The following is a 23206-nucleotide window of genomic DNA, read 5'->3' on the forward strand; positions in this document are numbered from 1 at the left end:
CTTATTGTAAAAAAGTTTTCATTCTGGTTGTTCAGATTCACTGTACAAAAGTGTTTATTTTTGTTGTTCAGATTCATTGTACAGAAGTTTTTATTCTGGTTGTTCAGATTCATTGTATAGAAGTATTTATTTTCGTTGTTCAAACTCTCTGTACAGAAATGTTTATTTAGATTGTTCAGATTCACTGTACATTAGTGTTTTATTTGGTTGTTAAGATTCTCTGCACAGAAGTGTTTATTCTGTTTGTTCCGATTCACTGTAAAGAAGTGTTTATTCTTGTTGTTTAGATTCATTGTACAGAAGTGTTTTTTCTGTTTGTTCAGATTCACTGTACAGAAGTGTTTATTCTGGTTGTTCAGATTCACTGTTCAGAAGTGTTTATTTTGGTTGTTCAGATTGACTGTACAAAAGTGTTTATTCCGGTTGTTCAGATTCACTGCACAGAAGTGTTAATTTTGGTTGTTCAAACTTTCTGTAAACAAGTGTTTATTTAGATTGTTCAGATTCAATGTACAAAAGTGTTTTTTTTTTTTCGATTTACTCTACAGGAGTGTTTATTCTGGTTGTTTAGATTCATTGTAAAGAAGTGTTTATTCTGGTTGTTCAGATTCAATGTACAAAAGTTTTTATTTTGATTGTTCGGATTCACTGTACACAAGTGTTTATTCTGGTTGTTCAGATTCATTGTACAGAATTTTTTGTTCTGGTTGTTTCGATTCACTGTACAGAAGTTTATATTTTGGTTGTTCAGATTCACTGTACAATAGTGTTTATTCTGGTTGTTCAGATTCATTGTACAGAATTTTTTGTTCTGGTTGTTTCGATTCACTGTACAGAATTGTTTGTTCTGGTTGTTTCAGATTCACTGTACAAAAGTGTTCATTTTGGTTGTTCAGATTCATTGTACAGAAGTGTTTATTATATTTGTTCAGATTCACTGAACAGAAGTGTTTACTCTGGTTGTTCAGATTCACTGTTGAGAAGTGTTTATTCTTGTTGTTGAGATTCATTGTAAAAAAAGAAATGCACCCCGCTTGTACAACGGTATGTCTTCGGATTTACAACGCAAGAAAGAGGTTCAATTTTCCTCGGTAAATTCAGCAGATAGCCCGTTGTTGCTTTGTTGTAAGAAATCACTCACTTATTGTAAAAAAGTGTTCATTCTGGTTGTTCAGATTCACTGTACAAAAGTGTTTACTTTTGTTGTTCAGATTCATTGTACAGAAGTGTTTATTCTGGTTGTTCAGATTCACTGTACAGAGGTGTTTATTCTGTTTGTTCAGATTCATTCTACAGAATTGTTTATTCTGTTTGTTCAGATGTGTTTATTCTGGTTGTTTAGTTTCACTGTACAGAAGTGTTTATTCTGGTTGTTTAGATTCATTGTAAAGAAGTGTTTATTCTGGTTGTTCAGATTCAATGTACGAAAGATTTTATTTTGATTGTTCAGATTCACTGTACACAAGTGTTTATTCTGGTTGTTCAGATTCATTGTACAGAATTTTTTGTTCTGTTTGTTTCGATTCACTGTACAGAATTGTTTGTTCTGGTTGTTTCAGATTCACTGTACAGGAGTGTTTATTCTGGTTGTTTAGTTTCACTGTACAGAAGTGTTTATTCTGGTTGTTTAGATTCATTGTAAAGAAGTGTTTATTCTGGTTGTTCAGATTCAATGTACAAAAGTTTTTATTTTGATTGTTCGGATTCGCTGTAAACAAGTGTTTATTTTGGTTGTTCAGATTCATTGTACAAAATTGTTTGTTCTGGTTGTTTCGATTCACTGTACAGAATTGTTTGTTCTGGTTGTTTCGATTCACTGTACAGAAGTGTTTATTTTGGTTGTTCAGATTCATTGTAAAGAATTGTTTATTCTGTTTGTTCAGATTCACTGTAGAGAAGTGTTTATTCTGGTGGTTCAGATTCACTTTACCGAAGTGTTTATTCTGGTGGTTCAGATTCACTTTACCGAAGTGTTTATTCTGGTGGTTCAGATTCACTTTACCGAAGTGTTTATTCTGGTTGTTCAGATTCACTGTGTACAGGTGTTTATTCTTGTTGTTCAGATTCACTGTTCAGAAATTTTTATTCTTGTTGTTGAGATTCATTGTAAAAAGAGAAATGCACCCCGCTTGTACAGCAGTATGTCTTCGGATTTACAACGCAAAAAAGAGGTTCGATTCCCCTCGGTGAACTCATCAGCTAACCCGTTGTGTCTTTGCTGTAAGAAATCACTGACTTATTTTAAAAAAGTGTTCATTCTGGTTGTTCAGATTCACTGTACAAAAGTGTTTACTCTGGTTGTTCAGATTCACTGTTGAGAAGTGTTTATTCTTGTTGTTGAGATTCATTGTAAAAAAAGAAATGCACCCCGCTTGTACAGCGGTATGTCTTCCGATTTACAACGCAAAAAAGTGGTTCGATTTTCCTCGGTGAACTCAGCTGATATCTCGTTGTGGCTTTGCTGTAAGAAATCACTCACTTATTGTAAAAAAGTTTTCAATCTGGTTGTTCAGATTCACTGTACAAAAGTGTTTATTTTTGTTGTTCAGATTCATTGTACAGAAGTTTTTATTCTGGTTGTTCAGATTCATTGTATAGAAGTATTTATTTTCGTTGTTCAAACTCTCTGTACAGAAATGTTTATTTAGATTGTTCAGATTCACTGTACATTAGTGTTTTATTTGGTTGTTAAGATTCTCTGCACAGAAGTGTTTATTCTGTTTGTTCCGATTCACTGTAAAGAAGTGTTTATTCTTGTTGTTTAGATTCATTGAAAAGAAGTGTTTTTTCTGTTTGTTCAGATTCACTGTACAGAAGTGTTTATTCTGGTTCTTCAGATTCACTGTTCAGAAGTGTTTATTTTGGTTGTTCAGATTGACTGTACAAAAGTGTTTATTCCGGTTGTTCAGATTCACTGCACAGAAGTGTTAATTTTGGTTGTTCAAACTTTCTGTAAACAAGTGTTTATTTAGATTGTTCAGATTCAATGTACAAAAGTGTTTTTTTTTGTTTCGATTTACTCTACAGGAGTGTTTATTCTGGTTGTTTAGATTCATTGTAAAGAAGTGTTTATTCTGGTTGTTCAGATTCAATGTACAAAAGTTTTTATTTTGATTGTTCGGATTCACTGTACACAAGTGTTTATTCTGGTTGTTCAGATTCATTGTACAGAATTTTTTGTTCTGGTTGTTTCGATTCACTGTACAGAAGTTTATATTTTGGTTGTTCAGATTCACTGTACAATAGTGTTTATTCTGGTTGTTCAGATTCATTGTACAGAATTTTTTGTTCTGGTTGTTTCGATTCACTGTACAGAATTGTTTGTTCTGGTTGTTTCGATTCACTGTACAAAAGTGTTTATTTTGGTTGTTCAGATTCATTGTACAGAAGTGTTTATTATATTTGTTCAGATTCACTGAACAGAAGTGTTTACTCTGGTTGTTCAGATTCACTGTTGAGAAGTGTTTATTCTTGTTGTTGAGATTCATTGTAAAAAAGAAATGCACCCTTGTACAACGGTATGTCTTCAGTTTACAACGCAAGAAAGAGGTTCAATTTTCCTCGGTAAATTCAGCAGATAGCCCGTTGTTGCTTTGTTGTAAGAAATCACTCACTTATTGTAAAAAAGTGTTCATTCTGGTTGTTCAGATTCACTGTACAAAAGTGTTTACTTTTGTTGTTCAGATTCATTGTACAGAAGTGTTTATTCTGGTTGTTCAGATTGACTGTACAGAGGTGTTTATTCTGTTTGTTCAGATTCATTCTACAGAATTGTTTAGTCTGTTTGTTCAGATGTGTTTATTCTGGTTGTTTAGTTTCACTGTACAGAAGTGTTTATTCTGGTTGTTTAGATTCATTGTAAAGAAGTGTTTATTCTGGTTGTTCAGATTCAATGTACGAAAGATTTTATTTTGATTGTTCGAATTCACTGTACACAAGTGTTTATTCTGGTTGTTCAGATTCATTGTACAGAATTTTTTATTCTGTTTGTTTCAGATTCACTGTACAGAATTGTTTATTCTGGTTGTTTCGATTCACTGTACAGGAGTGTTTATTCTGGTTGTTTAGATTCACTGTACAGAAGTGTTTATTCTGGTTGTTTAGATTCATTGTAAAGAAGTGTTTATTCTGGTTGTTCAGATTCAATGTACAAACGTTTTTATTTTGATTGTTCAGATTCACTGTAAACAAGTGTTTATTTTGGTTGTTCAGATTCATTGTACAAAATTGTTTATTCTGGTTGTTTCAGATTCACTGTACAGAATTGTTTATTCTGGTTGTTTCGATTCACTGTACAGAAGTGTTTATTTTGGTTGTTCAGATTCATTGCAAAGAATTGTTTATTCTGTTTGTTCAGATTCACTGTAGAGAAGTGTTTATTCTGGTTGTTCAGATTCACTTTACCGAAGTGTTTATTCTGGTGGTTCAGATTCACTTTACCGAAGTGTTTATTCTGGTTGTTCAGATTCACTTTACAAGTGTTTATTCTGGTTGTTCAGATTCACTGTGTACAGGTGTTTATTCTTGTTGTTCAGATTCACTGTTCAGAAATTTTTATTCTTGTTGTTGAGATTCATTGTAAAAGAGAAATGCACCCCTTGTACAGCAGTATGTCTTCGGATTTACAACGCAAAAGAGGTTCGATTCCCCTCGGTGAACTCATCAGTGTACCCGTTGTGTCTTTGCTGTAAGAAATCACTGACTTATTTTAAAAAAGTGTTCATTCTGGTTGTTCAGATTCACTGTACAAAAGTGTTTATTCTCTTTGTTCAGACTCACTGTACAGAATTGTTTTGTCTGTTTGTTCATATTAACTGTTCAGGAGTGTTTATTCTGTTTGTTCAGATTCATTGTACAAAAATGTTTATTCTGTTGGTTCAGATTCATTATAGAGAAGTGTTTATTCTGGTTGTTCAAACTCAATCTTCCGAAGTGTTTACTCTGGTTGTACAGATTCAATGTACAGAAGTTTTTATTTTGGTTGTTCAGATTCATTGAAAAGAAGTATTTATTCTGTTTGTTAAAATTCATTGTAGAGAAATGTTTATTCTTGTTGTTCAGATTCACTGTGTACAAGTGTTTATTCTGGTTGTTTAGATTCACTGTACGGAAATGTTTATTTTGGTTGTTCAGATTCACTGTACAGAAGTGTTTATTTTGGTTGTTCAGATTCACTGTACAGAAGTGTTTATTCTTTTTGTTGAGATTCATTGTAAAAAAGAAATGCACCCCTCTACTACAGTGGTATGTCTTCGGATTTACAACGCAAAAAAGAGGTTCGATTCTTCTCGTTGGGCTCAGTAGGTAGCCCGATGTGGCTTTGCTGTGAAAAATGACTCACTCATTGTAAAAAAGTGTTTTTTCTGTTTGTTCAGATTCACTGAACAGAAGTGTTTATTCTGGTTGTTCAGATTCACTGTACAGAAGTGTTTATTCTGGTTGTTTAGATTCACTGTGTAAAGTGTTTATTCTGTTTGTTCAGATTCACTGTACAGAAGTGTTTATTCTGGTTGTTTAGATTCACTGTACGAAAATGTTTATTCTGGTTGTTCAGATTCACTGTACAGAAGTGTTTATTCTGGTTGTTTAGATTCACTGTACGGAAATGTTTATTCTGGTTGTTCAGATTACTGTACAGAAGTGTTTATTTTGGTTGTACAGATTCACTGTACACAAGTGTTTATTCTTGTTGTTGAGATTCACTGTGTAGAAGTGTTTATTCTTTTGTTTTCAGATTCTCTGTGTACAAGTGTTTATTCTAGATTGTTCAGATTCACTGTGTACACGTGTTTATTCTTCTTGTTCAGATTCACTGTGTAGACGTGTTTATTCTGTTTGTACAGATTCACTGTACAGAATTGTTTATTCTGTTTGTACAGATTCACTGTACAGTAGTGTTTATTCTGGTTGTTCAGATTCACTGTGTACAAAGTGTTTATTCTGTTTGTTCAGATTCACTGTGTAGAAGTGTTTATTCTGGTTGTTCAGATTCACTGTGTAAACGTGTTTATTCTGTTTGTTCAGATTCACTGTACACAAGTGTTTATTCTGTTTGTTCAGATTCACTGTGTACAAGTGTTTATTCTGGTTGTTCAGATTCACTGTGTACAAGTGTTTTTTCTGGTTGTTCAGATTCACTGTGTACAGAAGTGTTTATTCTGGTTGTTCAGATTCACTGTTGACACGTGTTTATTCTTCTTGTTGAGATTCACTTGTAAAAAAGAAATGCACCCCTTGTACAGCGGTATGTCTTCCGATTTACAGCAAAAAAAAAAGTGGTTCGATTTTCCTCGGTGAACTCAGCTGATATCCCGTTGTTTATTTGCTTGTACAATCACTCACTGTTGTAAAAAAGTTTTTATTCTGGTTGTTCAGATTCACTGTGTAAACGTGTTTATTCTTCTTGTTCAGATTCACTGTGTACAAGTGTTTATTCTGGTTGTTCAGATTCACTGTGTAGAAGTGTTTATTTTCGTTGTTCAGATTCTCTGTGTAGAAATGTTTATTCTACTTGTTCAGATTCACTGTACACACGTGTTTATTCTGGTTGTACAGATTCACTGTGTACACGTGTTTATTCTGTTTGTTCAGATTCACTGTGTACAAGTGTTTATTCTTGTTGTTCAGATTCACTGTGTAGAAGTGTTTATTCTTCTTGTTCAGATTCACTGTGTACAAGTGTTTATTCTGGTTGTTCAGATTCACTGTGTACACGTGTTTATTCTTCTTGTACAGATTCACTGTGTACAATTGTTTATTCTTCTTGTTTCAGATTCACTGTGTACAAAAGTGTTTATTCTTCTTGTTCAGATTCACTGTGTACAAGTGTTTATTCTTCTTGTACAGATTCACTGTGTACAAGTGTTTATTCTTCTTTGTTCAGATTCACTGTGTACACGTGTTTATTCTTCTTGTTCAGATTCACTGTAAAAAGTACACCTTGTGTTTATTCAGTGTACGGTTGTCTTTGTACAGATTCACTGTGTACGTGTTTATTCTTCTTGTACAGATTCACTGTGTACACGTGTTTATTCTTTGTTGTACAGATTCACTGTGTACACGTGTTTATTCTGGTTGTTCAGATTCACTGTACACAAGTGTTTATTCTTCTTGTTCAGATTCACTGTGTACACGTGTTTATTCTTCTTGTTCAGATTCACTGTGTACACGTGTTTATTCTTCTTGTACAGATTCACTGTGTACAATTGTTTATTCTTCTTGTACAGATTCACTGTGTACACGTGTTTATTCTTCTTGTACAGATTCACTGTGTACACGTGTTTATTCTTCTTGTTTAGATTCACTTGTAAACGTGTGTTTATTCTGGTTGTTCAGATTCACTGTGTACACGTGTTTATTCTTCTTGTACAGATTCACTGTGTACACGTGTTTATTCTGGTTGTACAGATTCACTGTGTACACGTGTTTATTCTGTTTGTTTCAGATTCACTGTGTACACGTGTTTATTCTGGTTGTTTCAGATTCACTGTGTACACGTGTTTATTCTTCTGTTGTTTAGATTCACTGTGAACACGTGTTTATTCTTCTTGTACAGATTCACTGTGTACACGTGTTTATTCTTCTTGTACAGATTCACTGTGTACACGTGTTTATTCTTCTTGTACAGATTCACTGTGTACACGTGTTTTATTCTGGTTGTACAGATTCACTGTGTACACGTGTTTATTCTTCTTGTTCAGATTCACTGTGTACACGTGTTTATTCTTCTTGTTCAGATTCACTGTGTACACGTGTTTATTCTTCTTGTACAGATTCACTGTGTACACGTGTTTATTCTTCTTGTACAGATTCACTGTGTACACGTGTTTATTCTTCTTGTACAGATTCACTGTGTACACGTGTTTATTCTTCTTGTACAGATTCACTGTGTACACGTGTTTATTCTTCTTGTACAGATTCACTGTGTACACGTGTTTATTCTTCTTGTACAGATTCACTGTGTACACGTGTTTATTCTTCTTGTACAGATTCACTGTGTACACGTGTTTATTCTTCTTGTACAGATTCACTGTGTACACGTGTTTATTCTTCTTGTACAGATTCACTGTGTACACGTGTTTATTCTTCTTGTACAGATTCACTGTGTACACGTGTTTATTCTTCTTGTACAGATTCACTGTGTGTTTACTGGTTGTGTTTATTCTGTTTTATTCTGTTTGTACAGATTCACTGTGTACACGTGTTTATTCTTCTTGTACAGATTCACTGTGTACACGTGTTTATTCTTCTTGTACAGATTCACTGTGTACACGTGTTTATTCTTCTTGTACAGATTCACTGTGTACACGTGTTTATTCTTCTTGTACAGATTCACTGTGTACACGTGTTTATTCTTCTTGTACAGATTCACTGTGTACACGTGTTTATTCTTCTTGTACAGATTCACTGTGTACACGTGTTTATTCTTCTTGTTCAGATTCACTGTGTACACGTGTTTATTCTTCTTGTACAGATTCACTGTGTACACGTGTTTATTCTTCTTGTACAGATTCACTGTGTACACGTGTTTATTCTTCTTTGTACAGATTCACTGTACACACGTGTTTATTCTTTTGTACAGATTCACTGTGTACACGTGTTTATTCTTTCTTGTACAGATTCACTGTGTACACGTGTTTATTCTTCTTGTTCTTGTACAGATTCACTGTGTACACGTGTTTATTCTTCTTGTACAGATTCACTGTGTACACGTGTTTATTCTTCTTTGTACAGATTCACTGTGTACACTGTGTTTATTCTTCTTGTACAGATTCACTGTGTACACGTGTTTATTCTTCTTGTACAGATTCACTGTGTACACGTGTTTATTCTTCTTGTACAGATTCACTGTGTACACGTGTTTATTCTTCTTGTACAGATTCACTGTGTACACGTGTTTATTCTTCTTGTACAGATTCACTGTGTACATTCTTCTTGTGTTTATTCTTCTTGTACAGATTCACTGTGTACACGTGTTTATTCTTCTTGTACAGATTCACTGTGTACACGTGTTTATTCTTCTTGTACAGATTCACTGTGTACAGATTCACTGTTTATTCTTCTTGTACAGATTCACTGTGTACACGTGTTTATTCTTCTTGTACAGATTCACTGTGTACACGTGTTTATTCTTCTTGTACAGATTCACTGTGTACACGTGTTTATTCTTCTTGTACAGATTCACTGTGTACACGTGTTTATTCTACTTGTACAGATTCACTGTGTACACGTGTTTATTCTTCTTGTACAGATTCACTGTGTACACGTGTTTATTCTTCTTGTACAGATTCACTGTGTACACGTGTTTATTCTTCTTGTACAGATTCACTGTGTACACGTGTTTATTCTTCTTGTACAGATTCACTGTGTACACGTGTTTATTCTTCTTGTACAGATTCACTGTGTACACGTGTTTATTCTTCTTGTACAGATTCACTGTGTACACGTGTTTATTCTTCTTGTACAGATTCACTGTGTACACGTGTTTATTCTTCTTGTACAGATTCACTGTGTACACGTGTTTATTCTTCTTGTACAGATTCACTGTGTACACGTGTTTATTCTTCTTGTACAGATTCACTGTGTACACGTGTTTATTCTTCTTGTACAGATTCACTGTGTACACGTGTTTATTCTTCTTGTACAGATTCACTGTGTACACGTGTTTATTCTTCTTGTTCAGATTCACTGTGTACACGTGTTTATTCTTCTTGTACAGATTCACTGTGTACACGTGTTTATTCTTCTTGTACAGATTCACTGTGTACACGTGTTTATTCTACTTGTACAGATTCACTGTGTACACGTGTTTATTCTTCTTGTACAGATTCACTGTGTACACGTGTTTATTCTGTTGTACAGATTCACTGTGTACACGTGTTTATTCTTCTTGTACAGATTCACTGTGTACACGTGTTTATTCTGTTGTACAGATTCACTGTGTACACGTGTTTATTCTTCTTGTACAGATTCACTGTGTACACGTGTTTATTCTTCTTGTACAGATTCACTGTGTACACGTGTTTATTCTACTTGTACAGATTCACTGTGTACACGTGTTTATTCTACTTGTACAGATTCACTGTGTACATTCGTGTTTATTCTTCACTTGTACAGATTCACTGTGTACACGTGTTTATTCTTCTTGTTCAGATTCACTGTGTACACGTGTTTATTCTTCTTGTACAGATTCTCTGTGTACACGTGTTTATTCTTCTTGTACAGATTCACTGTGTACACGTGTTTATTCTACTTGTACAGATTCACTGTGTACACGTGTTTATTCTTCTTGTACAGATTCACTGTGTACACGTGTTTATTCTTCTTGTACAGATTCACTGTGTACAGTGTTTATTCTTCTTGTACAGATTCACTGTGTACACGTGTTTATTCTTCTTGTACAGATTCACTGTGTACACGTGTTTATTCTTGTACAGATTCACTACTTCTTGTAGATTCACTGTGTACACGTGTTTATTCTTCTTGTACAGATTCACTGTGTACACGTGTTTATTCTTCTTGTACAGATTCACTGTGTACACGTGTTTATTCTTCTTGTACAGATTCACTGTGTACACGTGTTTATTCTTCTTGTACAGATTCACTGTGTACACGTGTTTATTCTTCTTGTACAGATTCACTGTGTACACGTGTTTATTCTTCTTGTACAGATTCACTGTGTACACGTGTTTATTCTTCTTGTACAGATTCACTGTGTACACGTGTTTATTCTTCTTGTACAGATTCACTGTGTACACGTGTTTATTCTTCTTGTACAGATTCACTGTGTACACGTGTTTATTCTTCTTGTACAGATTCACTGTGTACACGTGTTTATTCTTCTTGTACAGATTCACTGTGTACACGTGTTTATTCTTCTTGTACAGATTCACTGTGTACACGTGTTTATTCTTCTTGTACAGATTCACTGTGTACACGTGTTTATTCTTCTTGTACAGATTCACTGTGTACACGTGTTTATTCTTCTTGTACAGATTCACTGTGTACACGTGTTTATTCTTCTTGTACAGATTCACTGTGTACACGTGTTTATTCTTCTTGTACAGATTCACTGTGTACACGTGTTTATTCTTCTTGTACAGATTCACTGTGTACACGTGTTTATTCTTCTTGTACAGATTCACTGTGTACACGTGTTTATTCTTCTTGTACAGATTCACTGTGTACACGTGTTTATTCTTCTTGTACAGATTCACTGTGTACACGTGTTTATTCTTCTTGTACAGATTCACTGTGTACACGTGTTTATTCTTCTTGTACAGATTCACTGTGTACACTGTGTACAGATTCACTGTGTACACGTGTTTATTCTTCTTGTACAGATTCACTGTGTACACGTGTTTATTCTACTTGTACAGATTCACTGTGTACACGTGTTTATTCTTCTTGTACAGATTCACTGTGTACACGTGTTTATTCTTCTTGTACAGATTCACTGTGTACACGTGTTTATTCTTCTTGTACAGATTCACTGTGTACACGTGTTTATTCTTCTTGTACAGATTCACTGTGTACATTCTTCTTGTGTTTATTCTTCTTGTACAGATTCACTGTGTACACGTGTTTATTCTTCTTGTACAGATTCACTGTGTACACGTGTTTATTCTTCTTGTACAGATTCACTGTGTACACGTGTTTATTCTTCTTGTACAGATTCACTGTGTACACGTGTTTATTCTTCTTGTACAGATTCACTGTGTACACGTGTTTATTCTTCTTGTACAGATTCACTGTGTACACGTGTTTATTCTTCTTGTACAGATTCACTGTGTACACGTGTTTATTCTTCTTGTACAGATTCACTGTGTACACGTGTTTATTCTTCTTGTACAGATTCACTGTGTACACGTGTTTATTCTTCTTGTACAGATTCACTGTGTACACGTGTTTATTCTTCTTGTACAGATTCACTGTGTACACGTGTTTATTCTGTGTACATGTGTTTATTCTTGTACAGATTCACTGTGTACATGTGTTTATTCTTCTTGTACAGATTCACTGTGTACACGTGTTTATTCTTCTTGTACAGATTCACTGTGTACACGTGTTTATTCTTCTTGTACAGATTCACTGTGTACATTCTGTTTATTCTTCTTGTACAGATTCACTGTGTACACGTGTTTATTCTTCTTGTACAGATTCACTGTGTACACGTGTTTATTCTTCTTGTACAGATTCACTGTGTACACGTGTTTATTCTATTCTACAGATTCACTGTGTACACGTGTTTATTCTGTGATTCACTGTGTACACGTGTTTATTCTACTTGTTCAGATTCACTGTGTACACGTGTTTATTCTACTTGTACAGATTCACTGTGTACACGTGTTTATTCTTCTTGTACAGATTCACTGTGTACATGTGTTTATTCTTCTTGTACAGATTCACTGTGTACACGTGTTTATTCTTCTTGTACAGATTCACTGTGTACACGTGTTTATTCTACTTGTACAGATTCACTGTGTACACGTGTTTATTCTTCTTGTACAGATTCACTGTGTACACGTGTTTATTCTTCTTGTACAGATTCACTGTGTACACGTGTTTATTCTTCTTGTACAGATTCACTGTGTACACGTGTTTATTCTTCTTGTACAGATTCACTGTGTACACGTGTTTATTCTTCTTGTACAGATTCACTGTGTACACGTGTTTATTCTTCTTGTACAGATTCTTGTACAGATTCACTGTGTACACGTGTTTATTCTTCTTGTACAGATTCACTGTGTACACGTGTTTATTCTTCTTGTACAGATTCACTGTGTACACGTGTTTATTCTTCTTGTACAGATTCACTGTGTACACGTGTTTATTCTTCTTGTACAGATTCACTGTGTACACGTGTTTATTCTTCTTGTACAGATTCACTGTGTACACGTGTTTATTCTTCTTGTACAGATTCACTGTGTACACGTGTTTATTCTTCTTGTTCAGATTCACTGTGTACACGTGTTTATTCTTCTTGTACAGATTCACTGTGTACACGTGTTTATTCTTCTTGTACAGATTCACTGTGTACACGTGTTTATTCTACTTGTACAGATTCACTGTGTACACGTGTTTATTCTTCTTGTACAGATTCACTGTGTACACGTGTTTATTCTTCTTGTACAGATTCACTGTGTACACGTGTTTATTCTTCTTGTACAGATTCACTGTGTACACGTGTTTATTCTTCTTGTACAGATTCACTGTGTACACGTGTTTATTCTTCTTGTACAGATTCACTGTGTACACGTGTTTATTCTTCTTGTACAGATTCACTGTGTACACGTGTTTATTCTTCTTGTACAGATTCACTGTGTACACGTGTTTATTCTACTTGTACAGATTCACTGTGTACACGTGTTTATTCTACTTGTACAGATTCACTGTGTACACGTGTTTATTCTTCTTGTACAGATTCACTGTGTACACGTGTTTATTCTTCTTGTACAGATTCACTGTGTACATGTGTTTATTCTTCTTGTACAGATTCACTGTGTACACGTGTTTATTCTTCTTGTACAGATTCACTGTGTACACGTGTTTATTCTTCTTGTACAGATTCACTGTGTACACGTGTTTATTCTTCTTGTACAGATTCACTGTGTACACGTGTTTATTCTTCTTGTACAGATTCACTGTGTACACGTGTTTTTATTCTTCTTGTACAGATTCTCTGTGTACACGTGTTTATTCTTCTTGTACAGATTCTCTGTGTACACGTGTTTATTCTACTTGTACAGATTCACTGTGTACACGTGTTTATTCTTCTTGTACAGATTCACTGTGTACACGTGTTTATTCTTCTTGTACAGATTCACTGTGTACACGTGTTTATTCTACTTGTACAGATTCACTGTGTACACGTGTTTATTCTACTTGTACAGATTCACTGTGTACACGTGTTTATTCTTCTTGTACAGATTCACTGTGTACACGTGTTTATTCTTCAGATTCACTGTGTACACATTCTTCTTGTACAGATTCACTGTGTACACGTGTTTATTCTTCTTGTACAGATTCACTGTGTACACGTGTTTATTCTTCTTGTACAGATTCACTGTGTACACGTGTTTATTCTTCTTGTACAGATTCACTGTGTACACGTGTTTATTCTTCTTGTACAGATTCACTGTGTACATGTGTTTATTCTTCTTGTACAGATTCACTGTGTACACGTGTTTATTCTTCTTGTACAGATTCACTGTGTACAGATTCTTCTTGTACTTCACTGTGTACACGTGTTTATTCTTCTTGTACAGATTCACTGTGTACACGTGTTTATTCTTCTTGTACAGATTCACTGTGTACACGTGTTTATTCTTCTTGTACAGATTCACTGTGTACACGTGTTTATTCTTCTTGTACAGATTCACTGTGTACACGTGTTTATTCTTCTTGTACAGATTCACTGTGTACACGTGTTTATTCTTCTTGTACAGATTCACTGTGTACACGTGTTTATTCTTCTTGTACAGATTCACTGTGTACATGTGTTTATTCTTCTTGTACAGATTCACTGTGTACATGTGTTTATTCTTCTTGTACAGATTCACTGTGTACATGTGTTTATTCTTCTTGTACAGATTCACTGTGTACACGTGTTTATTCTTCTTGTACAGATTCACTGTGTACACGTGTTTATTCTTCTTGTACAGATTCACTGTGTACACGTGTTTATTCTTCTTGTACAGATTCACTGTGTACACGTGTTTATTCTTCTTGTACAGATTCACTGTGTACACGTGTTTATTCTTCTTGTACAGATTCACTGTGTACACGTGTTTATTCTTCTTGTACAGATTCACTGTGTACACGTGTTTATTCTTCTTGTACAGATTCACTGTGTACACGTGTTTATTCTTCTTGTACAGATTCACTGTGTACACGTGTTTATTCTACTTGTACAGATTCACTGTGTACACGTGTTTATTCTTCTTGTACAGATTCACTGTGTACACGCGTTTATTCTTCTTGTACAGATTCACTATGTACAGATTCATTCTTCTGTGATTCACTGTGTACACGTGTTTATTCTTCTTGTACAGATTCACTGTGTACACGTGTTTATTCTTCTTGTACAGATTCACTGTGTACACGTGTTTATTCTACTTGTACAGATTCACTGTGTACACGTGTTTATTCTTCTTGTACAGATTCACTGTGTACACGTGTTTATTCTTCTTGTACAGATTCTCTGTGTACACGTGTTTATTCTTCACTGTGTACAGATTCACTGTGTACACGTGTTTATTCTTCTTGTACAGATTCACTGTGTACACATTCTTCTTGTACAGATTCACTGTGTACACGTGTTTATTCTTCTTGTACAGATTCACTGTGTACACGTGTTTATTCTTCTTGTACAGATTCACTGTGTACACGTGTTTATTCTTCTTGTACAGATTCACTGTGTACACGTGTTTATTCTTCTTGTACAGATTCACTGTGTACACGTGTTTATTCTTCTTGTACAGATTCACTGTGTACACGTGTTTATTCTTCTTGTACAGATTCACTGTGTACATGTGTTTATTCTTCTTGTACAGATTCACTGTGTACATGTGTTTATTCTTCTTGTACAGATTCACTGTGTACACGTGTTTATTCTTCTTGTACAGATTCACTGTGTACATGTGTTTATTCTTCTTGTACAGATTCACTGTGTACACGTGTTTATTCTTCTTGTACAGATTCACTGTGTACACGTGTTTATTCTTCTTGTACAGATTCACTGTGTACACGTGTTTATTCTTCTTGTACAGATTCACTGTGTACACGTTTTATTCTTCTTGTACAGATTCACTGTGTACACGTGTTTATTCTTCTTGTACAGTACAGATTCACTGTGATTCACTGTGTTTTTATTCTTCTTGTACAGATTCACTGTGTACACGTGTTTATTCTTCTTCTTCACTTGTACAGATTCACTGTGTACACGTGTTTATTCTTCTTGTACAGATTCACTGTGTACACGTGTTTATTCTTCTTGTACAGATTCACTGTGTACACGTGTTTATTCTTCTTGTACAGATTCACTGTGTACACGTGTTTATTCTACTTGTACAGATTCACTGTGTACACGTGTTTATTCTTCTTGTACAGATTCACTGTGTACACGTGTTTATTCTACTTGTACAGATTCACTGTGTACACGTGTTTATTCTTCTTGTACAGATTCACTGTGTACACGTGTTTATTCTTCTTGTACAGATTCTCTGTGTACACGTGTTTATTCTTCTTGTACAGATTCACTGTGTACACGTGTTTATTCTTCTTGTACAGATTCACTGTGTACACGTGTTTATTCTTCTTGTACAGATTCACTGTGTACACGTGTTTATTCTTCTTGTACAGATTCACTGTGTACACGTGTTTATTCTTCTTGTACAGATTCACTGTGTACACGTGTTTATTCTTCTTGTACAGATTCACTGTGTACACGTGTTTATTCTTCTTGTACAGATTCACTGTGTACACGTGTTTATTCTTCTTGTACAGATTCACTGTGTACACGTGTTTATTCTTCTTGTACAGATTCACTGTGTACACGTGTTTATTCTTCTTGTACAGATTCACTGTGTACACGTGTTTATTCTTCTTGTACAGATTCACTGTGTACACGTGTTTATTCTTCTTGTACAGATTCACTGTGTACACGTGTTTATTCTTCTTGTACAGATTCACTGTGTACACGTGTTTATTCTTCTTGTACAGATTCACTGTGTACACGTGTTTATTCTTCTTGTACAGATTCACTGTGTACACGTGTTTATTCTTCTTGTACAGATTCACTGTGTACATTCTTCTTGTACAGATTCACTGTGTACACGTGTTTATTTTTCTTGTACAGATTCACTGTGTACACGTGTTTATTCTTCTTGTACAGATTCACTGTGTACACGTGTTTATTCTACTTGTACAGATTCACTGTGTACACGTGTTTATTCTTCTTGTACAGATTCACTGTGTACACGTGTTTATTCTTCTTGTACAGATTCACTGTGTACACGTGTTTATTCTTCTTGTACAGATTCACTGTGTACACGTGTTTATTCTTCTTGTACAGATTCACTGTGTACATTCTTCTTGTGTTTATTCTTCTTGTACAGATTCACTGTGTACAGTGTTTATTCTTCTTGTACAGATTCACTGTGTACACGTGTTTATTCTTCTTGTACAGATTCACTGTGTACACGTGTTTATTCTTCTTGTACAGATTCACTGTGTACACGTGTTTATTCTACTTGTACAGATTCACTGTGTACACGTGTTTATTCTTCTTGTACAGATTCACTGTGTACACGTGTTTATTCTTCTTGTACAGATTCACTGTGTACACGTGTTTATTCTTCTTGTACAGATTCACTGTGTACACGTGTTTTCATTCTTCTTGTACAGATTCACTGTGTACACGTGTTTATTCTTCTTGTACAGATTCACTGTGTACACGTGTTTATTCTTCTTGTACAGATTCACTGTGTACACGTGTTTATTCTTCTTGTACAGATTCACTGTGTACACGTGTTTATTCTTCTTGTACAGATTCACTGTGTACACGTGTTTATTCTTCTTGTACAGATTCACTGTGTACACGTGTTTATTCTTCTTGTACAGATTCACTGTGTACACGTGTTTATTCTTCTTGTACAGATTCACTGTGTACACGTGTTTATTCTTCTTGTACAGATTCACTGTGTACACGTGTTTATTCTTCTTGTACAGATTCACTGTGTACACGTGTTTATTCTACTTGTACAGATTCACTGTGTACACGTGTTTATTCTTCTTGTACAGATTCACTGTGTACACGTGTTTATTCTTCTTGTACAGATTCACTGTGTACACGTGTTTATTCTTCTTGTACAGATTCTCTGTGTACACGTGTTTATTCTTCTTGTACAGATTCACTGTGTACACGTGTTTATTCTTCTTGTACAGATTCACTGTGTACACGTGTTTATTCTTCTTGTACAGATTCACTGTGTACATGTGTTTATTCTTCTTGTACAGATTCACTGTGTACATGTGTTTATTCTTCTTGTACAGATTCACTGTGTACACGTGTTTATTCTTCTTGTACAGATTCACTGTGTACATGTGTTTATTCTTCTTGTACAGATTCACTGTGTACACGTGTTTATTCTTCTTGTACAGATTCACTGTGTACACGTGTTTATTCTTCTTGTACAGATTCACTGTGTACACGTGTTTATTCTTCTTGTACAGATTCACTGTGTACACGTGTTTATTCTTCTTGTACAGATTCACTGTGTACATGTGTTTATTCTTCTTGTACAGATTCACTGTGTACACGTGTTTATTCTTCTTGTACAGATTCACTGTGTACACGTGTTTATTCTTCTTGTACAGATTCACTGTGTACACGTGTTTATTCTTCTTGTACAGATTCACTGTGTACAGATTCACTGTGTACATTGTTTATTCTTCTTGTACAGATTCACTGTGTACACGTGTTTATTCTTCTTGTACAGATTCACTGTGTACACGTGTTTATTCTTCTTGTACAGATTCACTGTGTACACGTGTTTATTCTTCTTGTACAGATTCACTGTGTACACGTGTTTATTCTTCTTGTACAGATTCACTGTGTACACGTGTTTATTCTTCTTGTACAGATTCACTGTGTACACGTGTTTATTCTTCTTGTACAGATTCACTGTGTACACGTGTTTATTCTTCTTGTACAGATTCACTGTGTACACGTGTTTATTCTTCTTGTACAGATTCACTGTGTACACGTGTTTATTCTTCTTGTACAGATTCACTGTGTACACGTGTTTATTCTTCTTGTACAGATTCACTGTGTACACGTGTTTATTCTTCTTGTACAGATTCTCTGTGTACACGTGTTTATTCTTCTTGTACAGATTCACTGTGTACACGTGTTTATTCTACTTGTACAGATTCACTGTGTACACGTGTTTATTCTTCTTGTACAGATTCACTGTGTACACGTGTTTATTCTTCTTGTACAGATTCACTGTGTACACGTGTTTATTCTTCTTGTACAGATTCACTGTGTACACGTGTTTATTCTTCTTGTACAGATTCACTGTGTACACGTGTTTATTCTACTTGTACAGATTCACTGTGTACACGTGTTTATTCTTCTTGTACAGATTCACTGTGTACACGTGTTTATTCTTCTTGTACAGATTCACTGTGTACACGTGTTTATTCTTCTTGTACAGATTCACTGTGTACACGTGTTTATTCTTCTTGTACAGATTCACTGTGTACACGTGTTTATTCTTCTTGTACAGATTCACTGTGTACACGTGTTTATTCTTCTTGTACAGATTCACTGTGTACATGTGTTTATTCTTCTTGTACAGATTCACTGTGTACACGTGTTTATTCTTCTTGTACAGATTCACTGTGTACATGTGTTTATTCTTCTTGTACAGATTCACTGTGTACATGTGTTTATTCTTCTTGTACAGATTCACTGTGTACACGTGTTTATTCTTCTTGTACAGATTCACTGTGTACACGTGTTTATTCTTCTTGTACAGATTCACTGTGTACACGTGTTTATTCTTCTTGTACAGATTCACTGTGTACACGTGTTTATTCTTCTTGTACAGATTCACTGTGTACACGTGTTTATTCTTCTTGTACAGATTCACTGTACAGATTCACTGTGTACACGTGTTTATTCTTCTTGTACAGATTCACTGTGTACACGTGTTTATTCTTCTTGTACAGATTCACTGTGTACACGTGTTTATTCTTCTTGTACAGATTCACTGTGTACACGTGTTTATTCTACTTGTACAGATTCACTGTGTACACGTGTTTATTCTACTTGTACAGATTCACTGTGTACACGTGTTTATTCTTCTTGTACAGATTCACTGTGTACACGTGTTTATTCTACTTGTACAGATTCACTGTGTACACGTGTTTATTCTTCTTGTACAGATTCACTGTGTACACGTGTTTATTCTTCTTGTACAGATTCACTGTGTACACGTGTTTATTCTTTGTACAGATTCACTGTACATTCTTCTTGTACAGATTCTCTGTGTACACGTGTTTATTCTTCTTGTACAGATTCACTGTGTACACGTGTTTATTCTACTTGTACAGATTCACTGTGTACACGTGTTTATTCTACTTGTACAGATTCACTGTACAGTTCACTTGTGATTCACTGTACACGTGTTTATTCTTCTTGTACAGATTCACTGTGTACACGTGTTTATTCTTCTTGTACAGATTCACTGTGTACACGTGTTTATTCTTCTTGTACAGATTCACTGTGTACACGTGTTTATTCTTCTTGTACAGATTCACTGTGTACACGTGTTTATTCTTCTTGTACAGATTCACTGTGTACACGTGTTTATTCTTCTTGTACAGATTCACTGTGTAAACGTGTTTATTCTTCTTGTACAGATTCACTGTGTACATGTGTTTATTCTTCTTGTACAGATTCACTGTGTACATGTGTTTATTCTTCTTGTACAGATTCACTGTGTACACGTGTTTATTCTTCTTGTACAGATTCACTGTGTACACGTGTTTATTCTACTTGTACAGATTCACTGTGTACACGTGTTTATTCTTCTTGTACAGATTCACTGTGTACACGTGTTTATTCTTCTTGTACAGATTCACTGTGTACACGTGTTTATTCTTCTTGTACAGATTCACTGTGTACATGTGTTTATTCTTCTTGTACAGATTCACTGTGTACACGTGTTTATTCTTCTTGTACAGATTCACTGTGTACACGTGTTTATTGTTCTTGTATAGATTCTCTGTGTACACGTGTTTATTCTTCTTGTACAGATTCACTGTGTACACGTGTTTATTCTTCTTGTACAGATTCACTGTGTACACGTGTTTATTCTTCTTGTACAGATTCACTGTGTACACGTGTTTATTCTTCTTGTACAGATTCACTGTGTACACGTGTTTATTCTTCTTGTACAGATTCACTGTGTACAGTGTTTATTCTACTTGTTGTACAGATTCACTGTGTACACGTGTTTATTCTTCTTGTACAGATTCACTGTGTACACGTGTTTATTCTTCTTGTACAGATTCACTGTGTACACGTGTTTATTCTTCTCTTGTACAGATTCACTGTGTACACGTGTTTTATTCTACTTGTACAGATTCACTGTGTACACGTGTTTATTCTTCTTGTACAGATTCACTGTGTACACGTGTTTATTCTTCTTGTACAGATTCACTGTGTACACGTGTTTATTCTTCTTGTACAGATTCACTGTGTACACGTGTTTATTCTTCTTGTACAGATTCACTGTGTACACGTGTTTATTCTTCTTGTACAGATTCACTGTGTACACGTGTTTATTCTTCTTGTACAGATTCACTGTGTACACGTGTTTATTCTTCTTGTACAGATTCACTGTGTACACGTGTTTATTCTTCTTGTACAGATTCACTGTGTACACGTGTTTATTCTTCTTACAGATTCACTGTGTACAGATTCACTGTGTACACGTGTTTATTCTTCTTGTACAGATTCACTGTGTACACGTGTTTATTCTTCTTGTACAGATTCACTGTGTACACGTGTTTATTCTTCTTGTACAGATTCACTGTGTACACGTGTTTATTCTTCTTGTTCAGATTCACTGTGTACACGTGTTTATTCTTCTTGTACAGATTCACTGTGTACACGTGTTTATTCTTCTTGTACAGATTCACTGTGTACACGTGTTTATTCTTCTTGTACAGATTCACTGTGTACACGTGTTTATTCTTCTTGTACAGATTCACTGTGTACATGTGTTTATTCTTCTTGTACAGATTCACTGTGTACACGTGTTTATTCTTCTTGTACAGATTCACTGTGTACACGTGTTTATTCTTCTTGTACAGATTCACTGTGTACACGTGTTTATTCTTCTTGTACAGATTCACTGTGTACACGTGTTTATTCTTCTTGTACAGATTCACTGTGTACACGTGTTTATTCTACTTGTACAGATTCACTGTGTACACGTGTTTATTCTTCTTGTACAGATTCACTGTGTACACGTGTTTATTCTTCTTGTACAGATTCACTGTGTACACGTGTTTATTCTTCTTGTACAGATTCACTGTGTACACGTGTTTTCTTCTTGTCTTCTTGTACAGATTCACTGTGTACACGTGTTTATTCTTCTTGTACAGATTCACTGTGTACACGTGTTTATTCTTCTTGTACAGATTCACTGTGTACACGTGTTTATTCTTCTTGTACAGATTCACTGTGTACACGTGTTTATTCTTCTTGTACAGATTCACTGTGTACACGTGTTTATTCTACTTGTACAGATTCACTGTGTACACGTGTTTATTCTTCTTGTACAGATTCACTGTGTACACGTGTTTATTCTTCTTGTACAGATTCACTGTGTACACGTGTTTATTCTTCTTGTACAGATTCACTGTGTACACGTGTTTATTCTTCTTGTACAGATTCACTGTGTACACGTGTTTATTCTTCTTGTACAGATTCACTGTGTACACGTGTTTATTCTTTCACTGTGTACAGATTCACTGTGTTCACACGTGTTTATTCTACTTGTACAGATTCACTGTGTACACGTGTTTATTCTACTTGTACAGATTCACTGTGTACACGTGTTTATTCTTCTTGTACAGATTCACTGTGTACACGTGTTTATTCTTCTTGTACAGATTCACTGTGTACACGTGTTTATTCTTCTTGTACAGATTCACTGTGTACACGTGTTTATTCTTCTTGTACAGATTCACTGTGTACACGTGTTTATTCTTCTTGTACAGATTCACTGTGTACACGTGTTTATTCTTCTTGTACAGATTCACTGTGTACACGTGTTTATTCTTCTTGTACAGATTCACTGTGTACACGTGTTTATTCTTCTTGTACAGATTCACTGTGTACACGTGTTTATTCTTCTTGTACAGATTCACTGTGTACACGTGTTTATTCTTCTTGTACAGATTCACTGTGTACACGTGTTTATTCTTCTTGTACAGATTCACTGTGTACACGTGTTTATTCTTCTTGTACAGATTCACTGTGTACACGTGTTTATTCTTCTTGTACAGATTCACTGTGTACACGTGTTTATTCTTCTTGTACAGATTCACTGTGTACATGTGTTTATTCTTCTTGTACAGATTCACTGTGTACACGTGTTTATTCTTCTTGTACAGATTCACTGTG

The 23206-nt window shown here is 35.1% G+C and overlaps 1 pseudogene; it reads right to left on the reverse strand.

The window, feature by feature from the left end:
- Positions 1-662: 662 nt before the first annotated feature.
- Positions 663-3240, reverse strand: LOC143231307 (uncharacterized; annotated as a pseudogene).
- Between the last annotated feature and the right edge of the window lie 19966 nt (positions 3241-23206).

Source organism: Tachypleus tridentatus, chromosome 11, assembly GCF_004210375.1.
Source record: "Tachypleus tridentatus isolate NWPU-2018 chromosome 11, ASM421037v1, whole genome shotgun sequence".
In the NCBI taxonomy this organism is placed as follows: Eukaryota; Metazoa; Arthropoda; class Merostomata; order Xiphosura; family Limulidae; genus Tachypleus; species Tachypleus tridentatus.